The following is a 19,991-nucleotide window of genomic DNA, read 5'->3' on the forward strand; positions in this document are numbered from 1 at the left end:
CTCCTTTCAAGAGGCCTCGGAAGCCTCCTTTCAAGAGGCCTCAAGCCTCCTTTCAAGAGGCTCAAGCCTCCTTTCAAGAGGCCTGGAAGCCTCCTTCAAGAGGCCTGGAAGCCTCCTTTCAAGAGGCCTGGAAGCCTCCTTTCAAGAGGCTCAGAGCCTCCTTTCAAGAGGCTCGGAAGCCTCCTTTCAAGAGGCCTCAGAAGCCTCCTTTCAAGAGGCCTCAGAGCCTCCTTTCAAGAGGCCTGGAAGCCTCCTTCAAGAGGCCTCAAGCCTCCTTTCAAGAGGCCTGGAAGCCTCCTTCAAGAGGCCCAGGCCTCCTTTCAAGAGGCTCGGAAGCCTCCTTTCAAGAGGCTCAGAAGCCTCCTTCAAGAGGCTCGGAAGCCTCCTTTCAAGAGGCCTCCAAGCCTCCTTTCAAGAGGCCTCAGGCCTCCTTCAAGAGGCTCTGAAGCCTCCTTCAAGAGGCTCAGGCCTCCTTTCAAGAGGCCTGGAAGCCTCCTTTCAAGAGGCTCGGAAGCCTCCTTTCAAGAGGCTCAGAAGCCTCCTTTCAAGAGGCTCAGAGCCTCCTTTCAAGAGGCTCAAGCCTCCTTTCAAGAGGCTCAAGCCTCCTTTCAAGAGGCTCTCAGCCTCCTTTCAAGAGGCCTCAAGCCTCCTTTCAAGAGGCCTCAGCCTCCTTTCAAGAGGCTCGAAGCCTCCTTTCAAGATGCTCAAGCCCCCTTTCAAGAGACTCGGAAGCCTCCTTTCAAGAGGCTCGGAAGCCTCCTTTCAAGAGGCCTGAAGCCTCCTTTCAAGAGGCTCCAAGCCTCCTTTCAAGAGGCGCGCAAGCCTCCTTTCAAGAGGCTCGGAAGCCTCCTTTCAAAAGACTCGGAAGCCTCCTTTCAAGAGGCTCGGAAGCCTCCTTTCAAGAGGCTCGGAAGCCTCCTTTCAATAGGCTCGGAAGCCTCCTTTCAAGAGGCTTGGAAGCCTGCTTTCAATGAGCTCGGAAGTCTACTTTCAAGTAGTTCGGAGAAGAAGCTCGGAATACTTCTTTTAAGAGGCTTGGCAGCATACTTTCAAAAGGATGAGAAGCTCGGAAGCCTTTCTACAAGAGGCTCAGAAGCCTCTTATAAGCGTCTCTTTATTTATCTTTATTAAGCCTATTTTAAAAGGATTCAAAAACTAAAAGGAGCTTACCTTCAAAGAGCTCGGAATTTTTTTTTCATGAGAATTGGAAGCCAACTTCCGAGAGGGGGTACCTCAATTAATGCAAAAGTTCGAAGCGTTGAGAACCGCTGGTCTAAAGTAACCGTTAATTTCCGATCCGTAAGATAGGAACGGAACCAGCTAAGAAAATCGCCGTTGATTCCAATTCTCTCAAGCTTAGCGATTGTAATCTCATGGTTCACCTTATCGAAAGCAGCAGATAGATCGGTGTAAATAGCATCCGTTTGAGCTCGTTCTAGTAAGCTGTCGGTAACATACAAAGTTAGGCACAGTAGATTTGTCGTGGTGGATCGACCGACAATGAACCCATGTTGATCATCGCTCAGGTACTGCTTGCGCCTTTTTCCAGCATGACGGAAACAAACCGGATGACAGAGAAAGCTGGAAAATGCATCGAAGTGGAGAAAGCAGGGAGACGATGTGTTTCTTGAGTAATGAGGACGGAATCCCATCGGGGCCTGGATGGAATGAGGATTTCAGTCTTGTTGCGGCATTGGAAATCGTCGTGTCTGAAACATCCACGCTGCTTAGCGTCTGATTTCTGACCAGAACATTCTCTGCGGCAAGTGAGATTTGATTGGCAGGGAGCTCTTCGTTTGAGAAAACGCTGGCAAACTTAGCAGAGAACAGGCTACAGATATCTTGTTGCGTCGAGGCCGATACGTCGTCCAATACCATAGATGAAGGCAATCCTTTCTCCTTGCGTTGCTTATTTACGTATTTCCTAAAGGATTTTGGATACAATCGGAGCCTAGATTGAATTCCCTGCTCGTATCGGTGATAAGAGGTCTTACTCAAGCGTTTGTATTCGTATGTAGTTGAGTCTGACATAGTGTTGTTTCTGCTGGAGTGTACGATACTTGGTAAATCTTTTGAGTGTGGCCTTCTTCATTCTTTTTAGCAAACGTAACTCATTTGTCATCCAAGGAACGCGGGAGCCATCGCGAACAATCGTCTTCGGGACATGCCGATCTATAACATAAGCCAAGACGTGCGAGAAAGTTTGTGCAGCGAGATTGACGTCGTCTGGATCCAGAATATGCTCCCAATCCAAATTAGACAACACAGCTTCTTCTGAGGGTATCGCGTTGCTTGACACAGTACTAACTGACCGGCAATGTGCATCGATGAGATGAAGATTTCGAGTATGGTCTGGAGGAATGTAGGCAGCACAGAGTAACAGGTGACGGTTTTTGAGCGCGATGGATACCCAAACCTGTTCGACGGAATTCCAAGTGTCATCCACGATGGCTTTCGCCTTTAGTCTCGTCGTAACAGCGTTAAGCACTCCTCCTCCTATAGCTTTCGCGCTGTTGTATGAGTTGCGGTCACATCGGAATATCTCGTACCCGTCCCCGAAAACGTAACCAGAAAGCGTTCCATAATCTAGCCATGTCTCAACCAGAGCGGCTAGATGATAGTCTTCAATACGACTATTCATCCCTCCAACATTTTGGCAGTATATGTTGAGATCGGAATTCGGGTACTCGGATGATGGAGCACTGGAAATCGAAACACTATCAGGTAGGGTAACGATTGCACGCTCGTTGTACTTGCGTGACGATGGAGTTCGGAAGACCTCATCTCCCAACTCAGACGCAGGACCGGGACGGCTGTTGGTCGCTGGCAGGGAGGGCTCGAATGCGCTGAGAGGGATAGAGGCTTCCTCTGAGCTAGCGGCAAAATTGCGTCCCGATGTCCGACTTCAAATTTCCAAGTGAGGTTGGCTGAACGAATGACTGAGGGCGAGAAACGGATCAGAGAGCGGATTGTTCCGTGGTGCTGTGTACTTGCCTGTAGACGGAAGTCGAAAGACCTCATCGGTTCGAATGGTCGGACAGAGATTCCTTCCGGCCAATACTATGAGTTGCTGACTTTACTAGTTGCAGATTTAGGTACAGTCATTTTAAAGGATACGAACAACAAATCGTTGATGTGCTTTCCCCGAGGAACGAGCTTTGTCACTTTTACAACGGATGAACTATTGTTGGAGATATCCATTACGTACTTCTTCATGTCTTCTTCATTTTGGTCAGGTTCGAAGGGAGTAACGTAGAAAGACTCCACATCGTCAGTGGCAGCGTCATTGTTCGCCACTTTCAACATCGCGTGATTCGCATCGTTGCTAATGGAAGATGCAGATCTTACTTGAGCAGCGGAATGCCTAGAAGATTGTAACGTTTTACGTTTTTTGCCGTTTTAAATTTACGTAAATTTCCGTAGCTTCAGACGTTTTTATCTTTTTAAGCAAAATCAAGTGTAAATAAGTTTTTGAAAATAGTTCTTACGTGTCGTCTATTTTAGTTAAATTTAATATTGTAGTTTTCGACGTTTTTTTCTTTTTAAATAAAATAATTTTCAAATTCAAATTAAATTCGATACGTGTCAACGAGAAAGCAATTCGTCGACATGGTTTGTGTCTCGACTAAATGTTGTGATGTTTGAGTACTATGACGATAGCCATATTAAATATGGCAACGATACTTTGTAATGTTCTATGTAGTAAAGTTAGCTCGATGTTTCCGAAGGCGCGAACTCAATGTCGCGCCATTTGAAATTTAAATTGGCGCAATTGCTAAATAATGTGTTAGTTGTCGTAGAAGGTTTCTTGTTCAAGAACAAACTCAAACTCGATCATTTCGCTTCCATAACGGCTGGCAGTTAGAAGTTTTGCGAGTTTAAGAGTTTTATTTAGAGAATTTGAGTAAAGTTTAGTTCGTCGAGGTAATTAAAGTGATTGGAGTGATCTTGTACGTGATTGTAATTAGTTTTTTCGTTTGTTCTGTAGATTTTATCCTGTTGTCGGTGTAGCTGACTCTCGCAAATTTCAATTTTAAATAGTATAGTGTACCAAAAAAGGTAATTTTTTGTCGAACTACTCGTTGTATGTTTAAATGTTAATATGTTTCGCGTTGGACTTCCAGCGCGTGGCGCTTTTTTTGGTACGGGCTGGAATTTCGGAGTCGACCCGGAGTCGACGAAAAGGGTTTACGGCATTTCCGCCGTTTTATCGTTTGGAGGAGTTTTTTTTGTGGAGTCCGTGCGCTCGTCAAGGCCCGCCCTTCGGAGTAGCGAAACGGAGTGTGGTGAAGTGTCGTCAAAAAGAGAAGCGAAAAGTAAACCGATGATCGCCAATCAACCGACGGTGGTCCAAAACGTTCCGAACCCTACGGACCGTTCGGAGAGCTCGGCGCGTGGAATACGTCGCCAATTGCGTACCACAGTGCCGGATTGGAACCGAAGGCGAGGGTTCATTTCATCATGGGCGATCATAGCCGTAAAAAGCGAAGCCGTGCGGAGGTACGTTGGCCCTTGTCCGGAGGGGAAAATCAACCCGAGAAGCGCGACATCTGTCGACGCAGCTCTCATGAGAAAATCGGAGGCCTTCCGTCCAGCCGCCACCCACTTCGCAACTTTAGTTCGGTCATATTCAGACCGCATCGTGCTTTCATGCTGTGCGGTTCTTTCTCTCTTTGCGGAAGGAAGTTTTTAATACTACCCGAAGCTATTTTAATTTCAACAGTGCTTCTCAGCGCTATTTGTACCCACTGGTCCCGTTACGATCTTTGCAAGGACCCGTGCCTTCGTTTTACGTTGGACCCGTTTGCGGAAGTAAAATTCCGAGCGGTGGTAATCCTGCAGGGACACCGTTCTGGGAAAAAACCTCTTAGAAGGTCACGTCTCCACGCTCAGCAATGAGTATTAACAAAAACAAGAGGAAGGGGGAGTCTCTGAATTCTCCACTTCCTTCAAAGAAACAAGGTTTCAAGACCGTCCTGCCCAAGCGCGGAAAAAATAGAAGGAAGCTGGAGACTTCAGATATTCCTTCTAAATCTAATGATGACATTGTTTCTTCTCCAATCGAACTGAGCAATCAGTTCGATTTGATTAATGATGAAATTGAGCAAACAGAATCTACCTGTAGCCTAGGTTATTCGATCCATGCGAAGAAACAAAGGATTCCACCAATTGTGGTATCTGTTGCCGAGTTTTCTGGTTTTCGGAATGAAGTCTTGAATAACCTTCAGGGGATCAAGGTTTCATTTCAGATTGCTAGGAAGGGTGACTGCCGCGTTTTGCCGGGATCCTTTGACGATCGCAAACGTCTTCTTCAGTATTTAACTGAGAAGCGCCATAAATGCTTCACATACGACGACAAAACTGAGCGATTGTTCAAAGTCGTTTTGAAAGGTCTCCCCAATCACTGGATGAGCCCCTGTCATAAGACGAGTTTATACAATCCCATTGAATTCCACCACTTAATTGTATCTTGACAGATAAGTATTTCGACCTCAACAGTAAGGCCGTCTTCAGTGTCTCGTACTTTACTCGACTAAGTCGACTAAGTCGAGTCAAGTACGAGACACTGAAGACGGCCTTACTGTTGAGGTCGAAATACGTATCTGTCAAGATACAATTAAGTGGTGGAATTCAATGGGATTGTATAAACTCGTCTTATGACAGGTGAAAACATTCCACTAAAAAGCTCAAAATAATTTTCTTATCACTGGATGAGATTAAAATTGAAATTTCTCAATTACTTGGATTTTCACCAGTCCAAGTAATTAAGATGAAAAAGAAATCCCATTCTGGTACTTCCCAGAGGGGCAGAGAGGGCAGGATATTCAGGAAAAATCCAGTGAAGAAATTTTCTGTAAAAACTTTGACATTACTTTATACAATCCTGATAAAGTGATTCTCTCTGAAAAATTTTGCTTGGAAATTCTGCTACAAATTGTTAATGAAAAAAATAAAACATCTCCAGTGTAAGTTCCGAAAATATGAGGTGAACCGGTCTAGGGCCGAAAACCTCATTAATAAAGAAAAAAAAAAGTTCCGAAAATGTTCCTTAAAACTCCGAAAAAAAATCGATGTGAATTCTGTCTGAAAATTCAAAGCAAACCCGTGAGAAATTGTTCATATTTTCATATTTTTTTTCTAATGATTAAATTTAATTCTAATGAATTTCTTCGATACGTTCTTCCGAATCTTCACCAGAAATTCTTCTTTATTTCCAAAAATAGTTTTTCGAACATTTTAAGGAGTGCACTTCAAAATGTTCAGTCTCCAGTTAGCCTTGCGAGCAAAGGCGTAGGATTGCCAAACCGGAGATGGCGAGTTCGATTCTCGTTCATGTCTAGGATGTTTTCGGGTGGGAAACATTCTCGACACCCTAGGTATAGTGTTTCCATCAGGGTAGAAATATTTCACAGTCAATGCAGTGAAAAACATGGATCTCAGTATAATCTGCTGTCGCCTTCATCGCCGCCGTGGTGAGTGCGACTGGGTGCAGTCGAAAAATCATTTCCAACACCGACCATTCAATTTCGCATTCAGCCACTCACAAGTCGCTCTGACATGCTGCTCAGTTCGCGCCTTACCGTATGACTGTGAGTGGCCCATTTAAACGCGTGGTGAATTTTTTCAATTTGCTGGGTGAATGTGTACATTTTGCTGTGGTAAATTTCATCTTCGCGGCGCTGTGGGTGATGTGAGTTCTGTTGTTTACTTTTCTGCCTCTCCGGGAATGTGAGGTTGATTTCAAAGCAGGAAGAAAATAAAAAAATGATATAAAAAAACATCACCTTCATCCAGTGCTGCCGAATATTTACAACCCTGGTTTCTCATCGTACTTGCTACACAAGATATATAATCGTGCAATGGCTGACATATTAAAGCAATCAATTTATATCTGATGAAATGCTAATAGAATATACTAAGTTGAAAATTAGTCCAACTTCCAGTTGGAATGTGGAGCCATAAAAAGAAGACTTCTAAATTTTTCAAGAAAAATTCATCTGATTTTCCAAGAGATATTAAACAGCTAATGCCACATAAAACACTTTGATATATCCGTTGATTTTTTGTATTTTCTTTTCAAATATGGAATTTTGAAATGAAAATTTTCCGGAATACTTTTTTACGCTCTTTGTGAATTCTATAAAAAAAAATTTTAAAAAAATTCCAAGTATTTTTTTATTCGATGCATTATTTAGAACTTCCACGGAAGAAGTCTATGCATTATCTTTAAAAAATTCTTTGGATTTTCAAAGAATAAATCTTTAGAGTTCTCAAGGTTTATGTTTTTTTTTTAATTTGCACCATAAATTCTCCAAAATTTCATCGGGAATTCATTCTTCTTCGGGAAGTCATTTCAACTAATTTTATTTGCTAATTATCTAATACATGCATTCATCTCTTAGACTAGGTGTTCCGTGTTTTCTTAACACTATCATCCTTATTTGCTATGATACGCTTTTAGTTATTATTAATACATTTCAATTGCCTCTGGCAGTTAGAATTTTTTCCTCTGGTTGAATTGAACCATGTAGGAATTACAATGTTTTCAACTTAAACTAAACTTAACCTTGATATGGAAATGCTAATATCATCTTCCAAACTTGGACGTACATGTTCATGATAGCATTAGAGGCGAAAGTATAGAATTGATAGTTCCGTTAGGATACGGCAGGCATGAAGAATGTTTTTATAGAAGTCGATTTGAAAGCGAGCGGAGGGCAATATTTGTGATGGCACATATCGCACGACCTTCCTTCTGCCAAGCTCCCGTATGAAGGGGGAGGGAAGAATATCAGTGTGGAAGCTGATATATCTCCGTGGCCATCACAAATATTGCCCTCCGCTCGCTTTCAAATCGACTTCTATAAAAACATTCTTCATGCCTGCCGTATCCTAACGGAACTATCAATTCTATACTTTCGCCTCTAATGCTATCATGAACATGTACGTCCAAGTTTGGAAGATGATATTAGCATTTCCATATCATTGTAAATCGTTTAACTTCACGTAGAAGTAACACACACGAAATCATTAATTTAGTGTACTACCCTTGATGGGGGCATCCATCAATTCAGCTGTTATTGGTCGACGGTACAGCAGCAGTGCCTTTCTCTGCTTTGTTCTCTCCGAGGCACAGTGTTGCCACATTTTTATCTGCACCATGGCCTCAAAAATCTTTTTCATCTGTACCAAAATCTTCAAAAATCTGTACCAAAATCTGTACCAGACAATATGGAAATTTACCCATAAATATATCAAAATTATGAGTCAATTAAGCGATGCAAATCAATTCATTCGTGGAAAAGCATTTTTATGAATTTCAGTGATTTCTTATGAAAACATATTGCAATAAGTTGTAGTTAACATATTCTTTGGTTACCTGTAAAATAGTAACTCCCAGTAATTTTAATTCATATTTTCAACATTAGATCAACAACAACTCCTCATTTTGACTTGCATTTTTCAATATTTGTTTTATAACAGAGCAGAGATTGGAAAGATTATGTTTTATATAAATCAAGGCTAATGACACTCACACGCGATGTAAGTTTGAATTATCAATTAATAAAAACTCGCCAGCGAATAAGAATCGTTCAAAAATCGTATCTTAGTTTCGAGCATTTGTCGTTAGTGTCACGCGTTTTGAGCTAATTTGTCTTCCTATCGCAGAGCCATAACACGAAACAATATTTAACGGCACTGTTGGTTGACATTTAGTTGGTATTAATAAGGTTTATATTCGAATGATAATTTTGTGTTTATTATAGTTTGATGAGAAGTTATAGTAGGTTATAAATTACCTACTGTTCTTATCTGGAAAAATCTCAAATGAAAGTTGTAATCATTTCTATCGCCAGAGAATTATTAACAGAAGCAAATTTACTTTTCTAAAGCTTTGTTAAAAATCTGTACCAATCTGTACTTTTTGGTAGAAATCTGTAATCTGTACCGTACAGAATCTGTACCAAAATTTGTTGAAAAATCTGTACCTTTCCAGATAAATCTGTACTTGTGGCAACACTGCCGAGGCAGCCAAGTTGGTTGCGACGAGACGGACGCAATGAGAAAACAGAACTGTGCAATAAAAATCCTATTCGACTAAATGCTGATGTCATATTAGAAATTTGGAGACAGTACTCGTCGATAGCAAAATCCTTCCGCACGCGATGGCATATGAGCAAGTCAAACCACCTTCCTTTTGCCAGTGGAGATATATCAGATTCCACACTGATATTCTTCCCCTTCATACGGGAGCTTGGCAGAAGGAAGGTCGTGCGATATGTGCCATCACAAATATTGCCCTCCGCTCGCTTTCAAATCGACTTCTATAAAAACATTCTTCATGCCTGCCGTATCCTAACGGAACTATCAATTCTATACTTTCGCCTCTAATGCTATCATGAACATGTACGTCCAAGTTTGGAAGATGATATTAGCATTTCCATATCATTGTAAATCGTTTAACTTCACGTAGAAGTAACACACACGAAATCATTAATTTAGTAAACTTAACCTATTTTATACTAAGGGTACAAGGAGTTAACCGTTGCAATAGAAGATTGCAACGATTTTTGTCTAAAATTGGAAATTATTTTGTTGGACATTTGTTGCAATGTCTCAATATTAGAAATTCTCTGAAGTTCATTGGTACTATACCACGGAGGCAACTTCAGAATCATTTTCAAAATTTTATTTTGAATCCTCTGGAGTGCCTTCTTTCTGGTATTGCAGCAACTAGCCCATATTGGCACAGCATACAACATGGCAGGTCTAAAAATTTGTTTGTAAATCAAAAGTTTTTACAATCAAACCTTCATGCCAAACACTGTCAAATGCTTTCTCTATATCAAGAAGAGCAACTCCAGTCGAATATCCTTCAGATTTGTTGAGTCGAACTAAATTCGTAACTTTTAATAACTGATGAGTGGTTGAATGCCCATGGCGAAAACCAAATTGCTCATCAGCAAAAATAGAATTGTCATAAATATGAACCATCATTCTATTTAAAATAATCTTTTCAAACAGTTTGCTTATTGAAGAAAGCAAACTGATTGGGCGATAACTAGAAGCCTCAGCTGGATTTTTGTCCGGCTTCAAAATTGGAACAACTTTGGCGTTTTTCCATTTATCTGGAAAGTATGCCAATTGAAAACATTTGTTAAATAAATTAACCAAAAAGGATAAAGAGCTCTCAGGAAGTTTTGATAAGTATGTAGAAAATACCATCATCACCCGGGGCCTTCATATTTTAAATTTTCTAGTAATAGATCTCACTTCATCCAAATTAGTTCCCAACGAAGGATCAAAACATTATCTTGATTGAGAATGTCTTCGAAGCTCCGTGTAACCTGATCCTCAATTGGACTAGTGAGACCTAGACTAAAATTATGGGCACTCTCGAACTGCTGAGCAAGTTTTTGAGCCTTTTCGCCATTTGTTAATAAAATTTTATTTCCCTCTTTAAGCGCTGGAATTGGCTTTTGAGGTTTTTAAGAATTTTTGTTAATTTCAAAAGGGTTTCGAACTGGGATCCAACTTCGAGACATTATTCTCAAAGTTGGTATTTCTCAGAATAGCGAAACGTTTTTTAATTTCATTTTGCAAATCTCGCCAAATAACTTTCAACGCGGGATCGCGAGTTCTTTGGTATTGCCTTCTTCTCACATTTTTAAGACGGATCAGTAGCTGAAGATCGTCGTCAATAATAATGGAGTTGAATTTAACTTCACATTTCGGAATTGTAATGCCTCTGGCTTCGACAATTAAATTTGTCAAAGATACGAGCGCATTGTCAATATCACTTTTGGTATCGAGAGGAATATCAACATCAAAATTCCTATCGATATATGTTTTGTATAAATCCCAATCAGCTCTATGATAATTAAAAGTAGAGCTGATTGGATTATAAATGGCTTCTTGTGAGATTTCAAACGTCACAGGAAGGTGATCAGAGTCAAAGTTAGCATGAGTTACCAATTGGCCACACAGCTGACTTGAATCCGTTAAAACCAAATCAATTGTCGAAGGATTTCGAGTGGATGAAAAACAAGTTGGGCCATTGGGATATTGAATAGTATAATATCCCGCAGAACAATCTTCAAATAAAATTTTATCATGGAAATTGCTTTGAGCATTATTCCATGAACGGTGTTTGGCATTATTATTTATTTATTTATTCAGACTAAGGCCGAAGTGGCCTGTGCGGTATATAAGAGTCTTCTCCATTCGGCTCGGTCCATGGCTACACGTCGCCAACCACGCAGTCTACGGAGGGTCCGCAAGTCATCTTCCACGTGATCGATCCACCTTGCCCGCTGCGCACCTCGCCTTCTTGTGCCCGTCGGATCGTTGTCGAGAACCATTTTCACCAGGTTACTGTCCGACATTCTAGCTACGTGCCCGGCCCATCGCAGTCGTCCGATTTTCGCGGTGTGAACGATGGATGGTTCTCCCAACAGCTGATGCAATTCGTGGTTCATTCGCCTCCTCCACGTACCGTCCGCCATCTGCACCCCACCATAGATGGTACGCAGCACTTTCCTTTCGAAAACTCCAAGTGCGCGTTGGTCCTCCACGAGCATCGTCCAGGTCTCGTGTCCGTAGAGGACTACCGGTCTAATTAGCGTTTTGTAGATTGTCAGTTTGGTACGGCGGCGAACTCTATTCGATCGGAGCGTCTTGCGGAGTCCAAAGTACGTACGATTTCCAGCCACTATGCGTCTCCGAATTTCTCTGGTGGTGTCATTTTCGGCAGTCACCAGTGAGCCCAAGTACACGAATTCTTCTACCACCTCGATTTCGTCACCACCGATGCAAACTCGCGGTGGGTGGCTCACATTGTCTAACGGTGTTTGGCATTGAAGTCACCAATTACGAAGAATTTTGATTTGTTGCGAGTCAGAATTTGAAGATCAGCTTTCAACAAATTCTTTTGCTGCCCATTGCATTGAAAAGGCAAGTAGGCTGCAATGAAGGAAAATTGTCCAAAATTTGTTTCAACAGAAACTCCCAAGGTTTCAAAAACTTTGGTTTCGAACGAAGAAAATAATGTATGTTTGATACGTCTATTGATGACAATGGCGACCCCACCACAGGCGCTGTCAAGACGATCATTGGATCTCTTTTAATAAAGAGTCCTGGTTTTCAATAAGTTTCAGTTATAATGGCAATATGCACATTATGAACTGTTAGGAAGTTGAATAATTCATCTTCCTTACCCTTTAGAGAGCGGGCATTCCAATTTAGAACTTTCACACAATTATTTGGATCCATTGAAACGGAGTCCGATAACAATTTTTTGTGTGTACTTTATACCAACCTAAACAGCTTCAGGAATGCTATTTGCTTTGAACATTGCATCAATCATGTGATGCAATTGTTCAGTTAAAAATCAAAATCGGAAGCAGTCATGCTACCTGAATCGGCAACATGACCGTTATTTTCCGTTGGGACATGGGTATAAACCTCATTTTGAGAAGAGAAATTTTGTCTACCAGCAGCGATGTTTGCATACGTAGGTACATTGGATAAATTGGAATTTACTGAAGTGCTTGCTACCCGTTGACGAGCGGCAAAATTTTGTTTGTGAATTGTGGTGGGTAAGAATTGCTCGACCGGTAACCGGTTTCGAAATTTGAGCGTTTGAAAAGTTTCTACCCGTCGAATCTTGGATCCGATTGAAATTTCCCGTCATCAATTTTGCACGGGAATTCAAAACTTTTTTGCGTGAAGGGCATTCAGAGAAATTGGATTTATGATTGCCCCCACAATTTGCACATTTAAATTTATTAGAATCTTCTCTCACAGGACATGCGTCCTTGGCGTGAGAGGTTCCACCACAAATCATGCATTTAGCATCCATGTGACAATGTTTGGTTCCATGACCCCACTTTTGGCACTTACGGCACTGGGTGGGGTTTTAGAAATTTCCCCCAGGCCTGCGGAAATGTTCCCATGTAACACGGACATGAGACATAATACAGGCCTTTTCCAAACTTTTCATATTATTTAGTTCACTTTTGTTGAAATGAACTAAATAAAATTCTTGAGAAATGCCACTCTGGGAAGTACCAGAGTGGGATTTCTTTTTCATCTTAATTACTTGGACTGGTGAAAATCCAAGTAATTGAGAAATTTCAATTTTAATCTCATCCAGTGATAAGAAAATTATTTTGAGCTTTTTAGTGGAATGTTTTCACCTGTCATAAGACGAGTTTATACAATCCCATTGAATTCCACCACTTAATTGTATCTTGACAGATACGTATTTCGACCTCAACAGTAAGGCCGTCTTCAGTGTCTCGTACTTGACTCGACTTAGTCGACAAATAATTGTGTGAAAGTTCTAAATTGGAATGCCCGCTCTCTAAAGGGTAAGGAAGATGAGTCATTCAACTTCCTAACAGTTCATAATGTGCATATTGCCATTATATCAGAAACTTATTTAGAACCAGGACTCTCCAATGATCGTCTTGACAGCGCCTGTGGTGGGGTCGCCATTGTCATCAATAGACGTATCAAACATACATTATTTTCTTCGTTCGAAACCAAAGTTTTTGAAACCTTGGGAGTTTCTGTTGAAACAAATTTTGGACAATTTTCCTTCATTGCAGCCTACTTGCCTTTTCAATGCAATGGGCAGCAAAAGAATTTGTTGAAAGCTGATCTTCAAATTCTGACTCGCAACAAATCAAAATTCTTCGTAATTGGTGACTTCAATGCCAAACACCGTTCATGGAATAATGCTCAAAGCAATTCCAATGGTAAAATTTTATTTGAAGATTGTTCTGCGGGATATTATACTATTCAATATCCCAATGGCCCAACTTGTTTTTCATCCACTCGAAATCCTTCGACAATTGATTTGGTTTTAACGGATTCAAGTCAGCTGTGTGGCCAATTGGTAACTCATGCTGACTTTGACTCTGATCACCTTCCTGTGACGTTTGAAATCTCACAAGAAGCCATTTATAATCCAATCAGCTCTACTTTTAATTATCATAGAGCTGATTGGGATTTATATAAAACATATATCGATAGGAATTTTGATGTTGATATTCCTCTCGATACCAAAAGTGATATTGACAATGCGCTCGTATCTTTGACAAATTTAATTGTCGAAGCCAGAGGCATTGCAATTCCGAAATGTGAAGTTAAATTCAACTCCATTATTATTGACGACGATCTTCAGCTACTGATCCGTCTTAAAAATGTGAGAAGAAGGCAATACAAAAGAACTCGCGATCCCGCGTTGAAAGTTATTTGGCGAGATTTGCAAATGAAATTAAAAACGTTTCGCTATTCTGAGAAATACCAACTTTGAGAATAATGTCTCGAAGTTGGATCCCAGTTCGAAACCCTTTTGGAAATTAACAAAATTCTTAAAAACCTCAAAAGCCAATCCCAGCGCTTAAAGAGGAAAATAAAATTTTATTAACAAATGGCAAAAAAGGCTCAAAAACTTGCTCAGCAGTTCGAGAGTGCCCATAATTTTAGTCTAGGTCTCACTAGTCCAATTGAGGATCAGGTTACACGGAGCTTCGAAGACATTCTCAATCAAGATAATGTTTTGATCCTTCGGTGGGAACTAATTTGGATGAAGTGAGATCTATTACTAGAAAATTTAAAAATATGAAAGCCCCGGGTGATGATGGTATTTTCTACATACTTATCAAAAAACTTCCTGAGAGCTCTTTATCCTTTTTGGTTAATTTATTTAACAAATGTTTTCAATTGGCATACTTTCCAGATAAATGGAAAAACGCCAAAGTTGTTCCAACTTTGAAGCCGGACAAAAATCCAGCTGAGGCTTCTAGTTATCGACTAATCAGTTTGCTTTCTTCAATAAGCAAACTGTTTGAAAAGATTATTTTAAATAGAATGATGGTTCATATTAATGACAATTCTATTTTTGCTGATGAGCAATTTGGTTTTCGCCATGGGCATTCAACCACTCATCAGTTATTAAAAGTTACGAACTTAATTCGGCTCAACAAATCTGAAGGATATTCGACTGGAGTTGCTCTTCTTGATATAGAGAAAGCATTTGACAGTGTTTGGCATGAAGGTTTGATTGTAAAATTGATGAATTTTAATTTTCCTCTGTACATCATTAAACTGATCCAAAATTATTTATCAGATCGCTCGCTGCAGGTAAACTATCAGAATTCTAAATCTGATAGATTACCTGTAAGGGCTGGTGTCCCCCAAGGCAGCATACTGGGGCCCATATTGTATAACATTTTTACTTCTGACTTACCTGATTTACCACCAGGATCTTTGTTTGCAGATGACACGGGCCTCTCAGCCAAAGGGCGAAGCCTTCGTGTCATTTGTAGTAGATTGCAAAAAAGTTTGGATATTTTCTCCACTTACTTGCAAAAATGGAAAATTTCCCCGAATGCTTCCAAAACTCAGCTTATAATTTTCCCATTTTCCCGAGAGCTTTTCATCTGAAACCTTCTAGCAGACATATTGTCACTATGAATGGGGTTCCAATTAATTGGTCTAGCAAAACTAAATATTTAGGACTTCTGCTAAAAATTAACTTTTAAAATCACATTGAAGGCCTTCAAGCCAAATGTAACAAATATATTAAGTGCCTATATCCACTTATAAACAGAAAATCAAAACTTTGTCTTAAGAACAAACTTTTGATTTACAAACAAATTTTAGACCTGCCATGTTGTATGCTGTGCCAATATGGGCTAGTTGCTGCAATACCAGAAAGAAGGCACTCCAGAGGATTCAAAATAAAATTTTGAAAATGATTCTGAAGTTGCCTCCGTGGTATAGTACCAATGAACTTCATAGAATTTCTAATATTGAGACATTGCAACAAATGTCCAACAAAATAATTTCCAATTTTAGACAAAAATCGTTTAACAAAAAACGATTAACTCCTTGTACCCTTAGTATAAAATAGGTTAAGTTTAGTTTACGTTGAAAACATTGTAATTCCTACATGGTTCAATTCAACCAGAGGAAAAATTCTAACTGCCAGAGGCAATTGAAATGTATTAATAATAACTAAAAGCGTATCATAGCAAATAAGGATGATAGTGTTAAGAAAACACGGAACACCTAGTCTAAGAGATGAATGCATGTATTAGATAATCAGCAAATAAAATTAGTTGAAATGACTTCCCGAAGAAGAATGAATTCCCGATGAAATTTTGGAGAATTTATGGCGCAAATTAAAAAAACATAAACCTTGAGAACTCTAAAGATTTATTCTTTGAAAATCCAAAGAATTTTTTAAACATAATGCATAGACGTCTTCCGTGGAAGTTCTAAATAATGCATCGAATAAAAAAATACTTGGAAAATTTTTAAAAATGTGATAGAATTCACAAAGAGAGTAAAAAAGTATTCCGGAAAATTTTCATTTCAAAATTCCATATTTGAAAAAAAAAATACAAAAACAAAAAATCAACGGAAATATCAAAGTGTTTCATGTGGCATTGGCTGTTTAATATCTCTTGGAAATTCAGAAGAATTTTTCTTGAAAAATTTAGAAGTCTTCTTTTTTTATGGCTCCACATTCCAACTGGAAGTTGGTCTAATTTTCAACTTAGTATATTCTATTAGCATTTCATCAGATATAAATTGATTGCTTTAATATGTCAGCCATTGCACGATTATATATCTTGTGTAGCAAGTACGATGGAAACCAGGGTTGTAAATATTCGGCAGCACTGGATGAAGGTGATGTTTTTTTCTATCATTTTTTTTTATTTTCTTCCTGCTTTGAAATCAACCTCACATTCCCGGAGAGGCAGAAAAGTAAACAACAGAACTCACATCACCCACAGCGCCGCGAAGATGAAATTTACCACAGCAAAATGTACACATTCACCCAGCAAATTGAAAAAATTCACCACGCGTTTAAATGGGCCACTCACAGTCATACGGTAAGGCGCGAACTGAGCAGCATGTCAGAGCGACTTGTGAGTGGCTGAATGCGAAATAGAATGGTCGGTGTTGGAAATGATATATCGACTGCACCCAGTCACACTCAACACGGCGGCGATGAAGGCGACAGCAGATTATACTGAGATCCATGTTTTTCACTGCATTGACTGTGAAATATTTCTACCCTGATGGAAACACTATACCTAGGGTGTCGAGAATGTTTCCCACCCGAAAATATCCTAGACAGGAACGAGAATCGAACTCGCCATCTCCGGTTTGGCAATCCTACGCCTTTGCTCGCAAGGCTAAGTGGAGACTGAACATTTTGAAGTGTACTCCTTAAAATGTTCGAAAAACTATTTCTGGAAATAAAAAAGGAATTTCTGGTGAAGATTCGGAAGAACTTATCGAAGAAATTCATTAGAATTGAATTAAATCATTAGAAAAAAAAATGTGAAAATATGAACAATTTCTCACGGGTTTGCTTTGAATTTCCAGACAGAATTCACATTGAATTTTTTCGGAGTTTTAAGGAACATTTTCGGAACTTTTTTTTTCTTTGTTAATGAGGTTTTCGGCCCTAGACCGGTTCACCTCATATTTTCGGAACTTACACTGGAGATGTTTTATTTATTTTTTTCATTAACAATTTGTAGCAAAATTTCCAAGCAAAATTTTTCAGAGAGAATCACTTTATCAGGATTGTATAAAGTAATGTCAAAGTTTTTACAGAAAATTTCTTCACTGGATTTTTCCTGAATATCCACAAGAAATTCTTTCGATTTTTTTTATTGGATTATTGTAAAAACATGAACATTTTTCAAAATTGTAGCTGCAGTCCGCTGATGCAAAAGTGTCGGCGGCGTGACGCCAAAAACCATCGGCGGCGGAATTTTTTAAAATATTTTTCCATTTTTCCTTTTCATTTTTTTTTTTGTGGAAATTGAGACTGAATCGCAACCTGTTTTTACGGTTATTTTTTTTATGGAAATAGGATCTAAGACTAAGATGGTCAAATAACGCAGATATGCATCGGTGTTGCGACCGACGCTGCGTTACCGGTTTTTCTCGATGCACACCTACGTCTTTTTAACGCTGAGTTGAAAAGACGCTACGTGGGCATCGACCCTAAGATGCGCTTTGCGTTTAATGATTAAATCATTAAATTTTAATTATTTGTACTTTTTACACCGTTATTGTTATTCACCAAAAATTTTTCGTGTAAAAAAACCACGTGGTTCAAGAGTAACACCCCCTCTCTCCATGTGGCTTATCATGGTCATTTTACAAACCCCCCCCCTTCTCCCATATATGACCACGTGGTTTCTGGACGGCCCCTTATTCGCCACGCACAGTAGCGTCTAAAGCCATTCAACGGTAGAAAGTTATACTTTCTCGCTAGATTCGGATAATCGTTTGATTTCAGATACCTATTAATTTAACGCATAACTGAAAATAAAGCAAACATTTTCTGATGAATCTACTTTATTGGATATGAGAAAACTGCTAAAACATTTAATGATTGAAAGTGAAAGTTTCTCGCAATGTTGCAAATTCTCAACAAGGTTTCAAGAAGCGTAAACCGCTCTTCTCTAAACCTCCATTTGAAATGGAAAAGAATTGGTTTCAGACGAAATTTCTAGTGATATAAAATTAAATGGCTATGATTGCCTCGTTAGCGATCCCAACGGCATCAATGATGGCCGTCGGCGAAGGCTGCTGTAGAAAATTGATTAGTCGTGGTAGCTGCTGCAGGCTGCAGCCATTTGGCGGTACGTAGAGAAATTTTCTCTTCAGTTTCGGATAATCGCTTAGTTGCTGTCAGTGGTTGTAAAGGCGCATCAAGACGCGTACATCGCGTCCTTTCATGATCCCCATTTTGATTGGAAGATAGTTGATTTGAGACGAATTATCTCTTCAAATTGAAAGTAGCTATTATGGCGTCGGTAGCGGTCCCAGTAGCATCAGAGTTGTACGTCGACGGTGGTTGCTGCAGAAATATTTTTTGCCGCGCTATCGTCTGCAACCATCCAGCAGTATAAAGAGAAATCTTTTCGCAAATTCAAGCATCAAATTCAAACACGGCAAATCAAACCCTTCTTTGTATAGTAATGGTGCTGACAAAGGCCCGATTATTTGCGTCTTTGCAATTACTAACAGCATGCGAGCAACGATTTCACTTGAGTGATGTTCCTACTAACGACGAGTTTTCTGCAGCAATTACCGCCGATGGATGAATTTTCACTTTGCTGGACATTTTCGGTAAAACAAATTCTCTTCTATGTATAGGTAATGGTGGGCCTAACAAACGACCGAATGATTTTAATTGTACCACGAACCCCATCCGATGATTTGTTACTACGGACGCCGGCTGGTGCACGCTCTGTAAAATCTCGAGATCTCGTAAATGACGCGCTACTGCTGCTGCTGCCCCCACAGACACCACCGAACACCAACGCCATCGAGCTGTTGTTACTAGATCGTTACCAGATGGTCCACGATCCAGCTGGTCCACTTGTCGTGAAATCTCGAACGAAAATGAAGCATGCGCGCAAGATACGGCTCTATGCACAGAGAAAATGAAGCGATGGGCATGGGCCAAAAGGTGCGTACCTTACATCAATCTGATGTTCGTGTTGGGGATGCATAAACGGAATTGGTTGGTTCTAAAAATTTTACCAGGCGTGAAAGAATCTTTTTTTTTTTCAATAGTTTGACGTTGACGTTTTAATACATTTAGCGAATTGGTGGAAAGTTTGCAAATTGATCTTTAAAATCCATCGAAAGATAAAGTCACTATTAACGTTTGAAATCTTACATGTTTTCGTGACGGTCCCCAATTTGGAAATTATCATTTTGCACCCTGTATCCGAGGCTTCCCTTAGGTCGAAAATAAGAGAAAATGGGGTAAAATAGGCCATTTATTGTTTTTTTTTCGTGCCGTCCGGTCTGTGAAACTACATTCTATTCTCTGGAAAATTTTACATAGAACAAGCCTTTTTTTTGTTGATTTTCGGAAACTCCTGATGAATAATTTACAATAATGTGGGGTATCGGAGTATAATATGCGATGCATA

General features: G+C 39.8%; 1 protein-coding gene across 11 annotated transcripts in view; it reads left to right on the forward strand.

Moving 5' to 3' along the window:
• The window catches only part of LOC134217962 (glycogenin-1), a 165,915-nt gene that overhangs the window by 121,650 nt on the left and 24,274 nt on the right, over positions 1–19,991 (forward strand). The gene's annotated exons all lie outside the window — the stretch shown is intronic.

The sequence above is a fragment of the Armigeres subalbatus genome, chromosome 2 (genome assembly GCF_024139115.2).
Source record: "Armigeres subalbatus isolate Guangzhou_Male chromosome 2, GZ_Asu_2, whole genome shotgun sequence".
NCBI lineage: Eukaryota > Metazoa > Arthropoda > Insecta > Diptera > Culicidae > Armigeres > Armigeres subalbatus.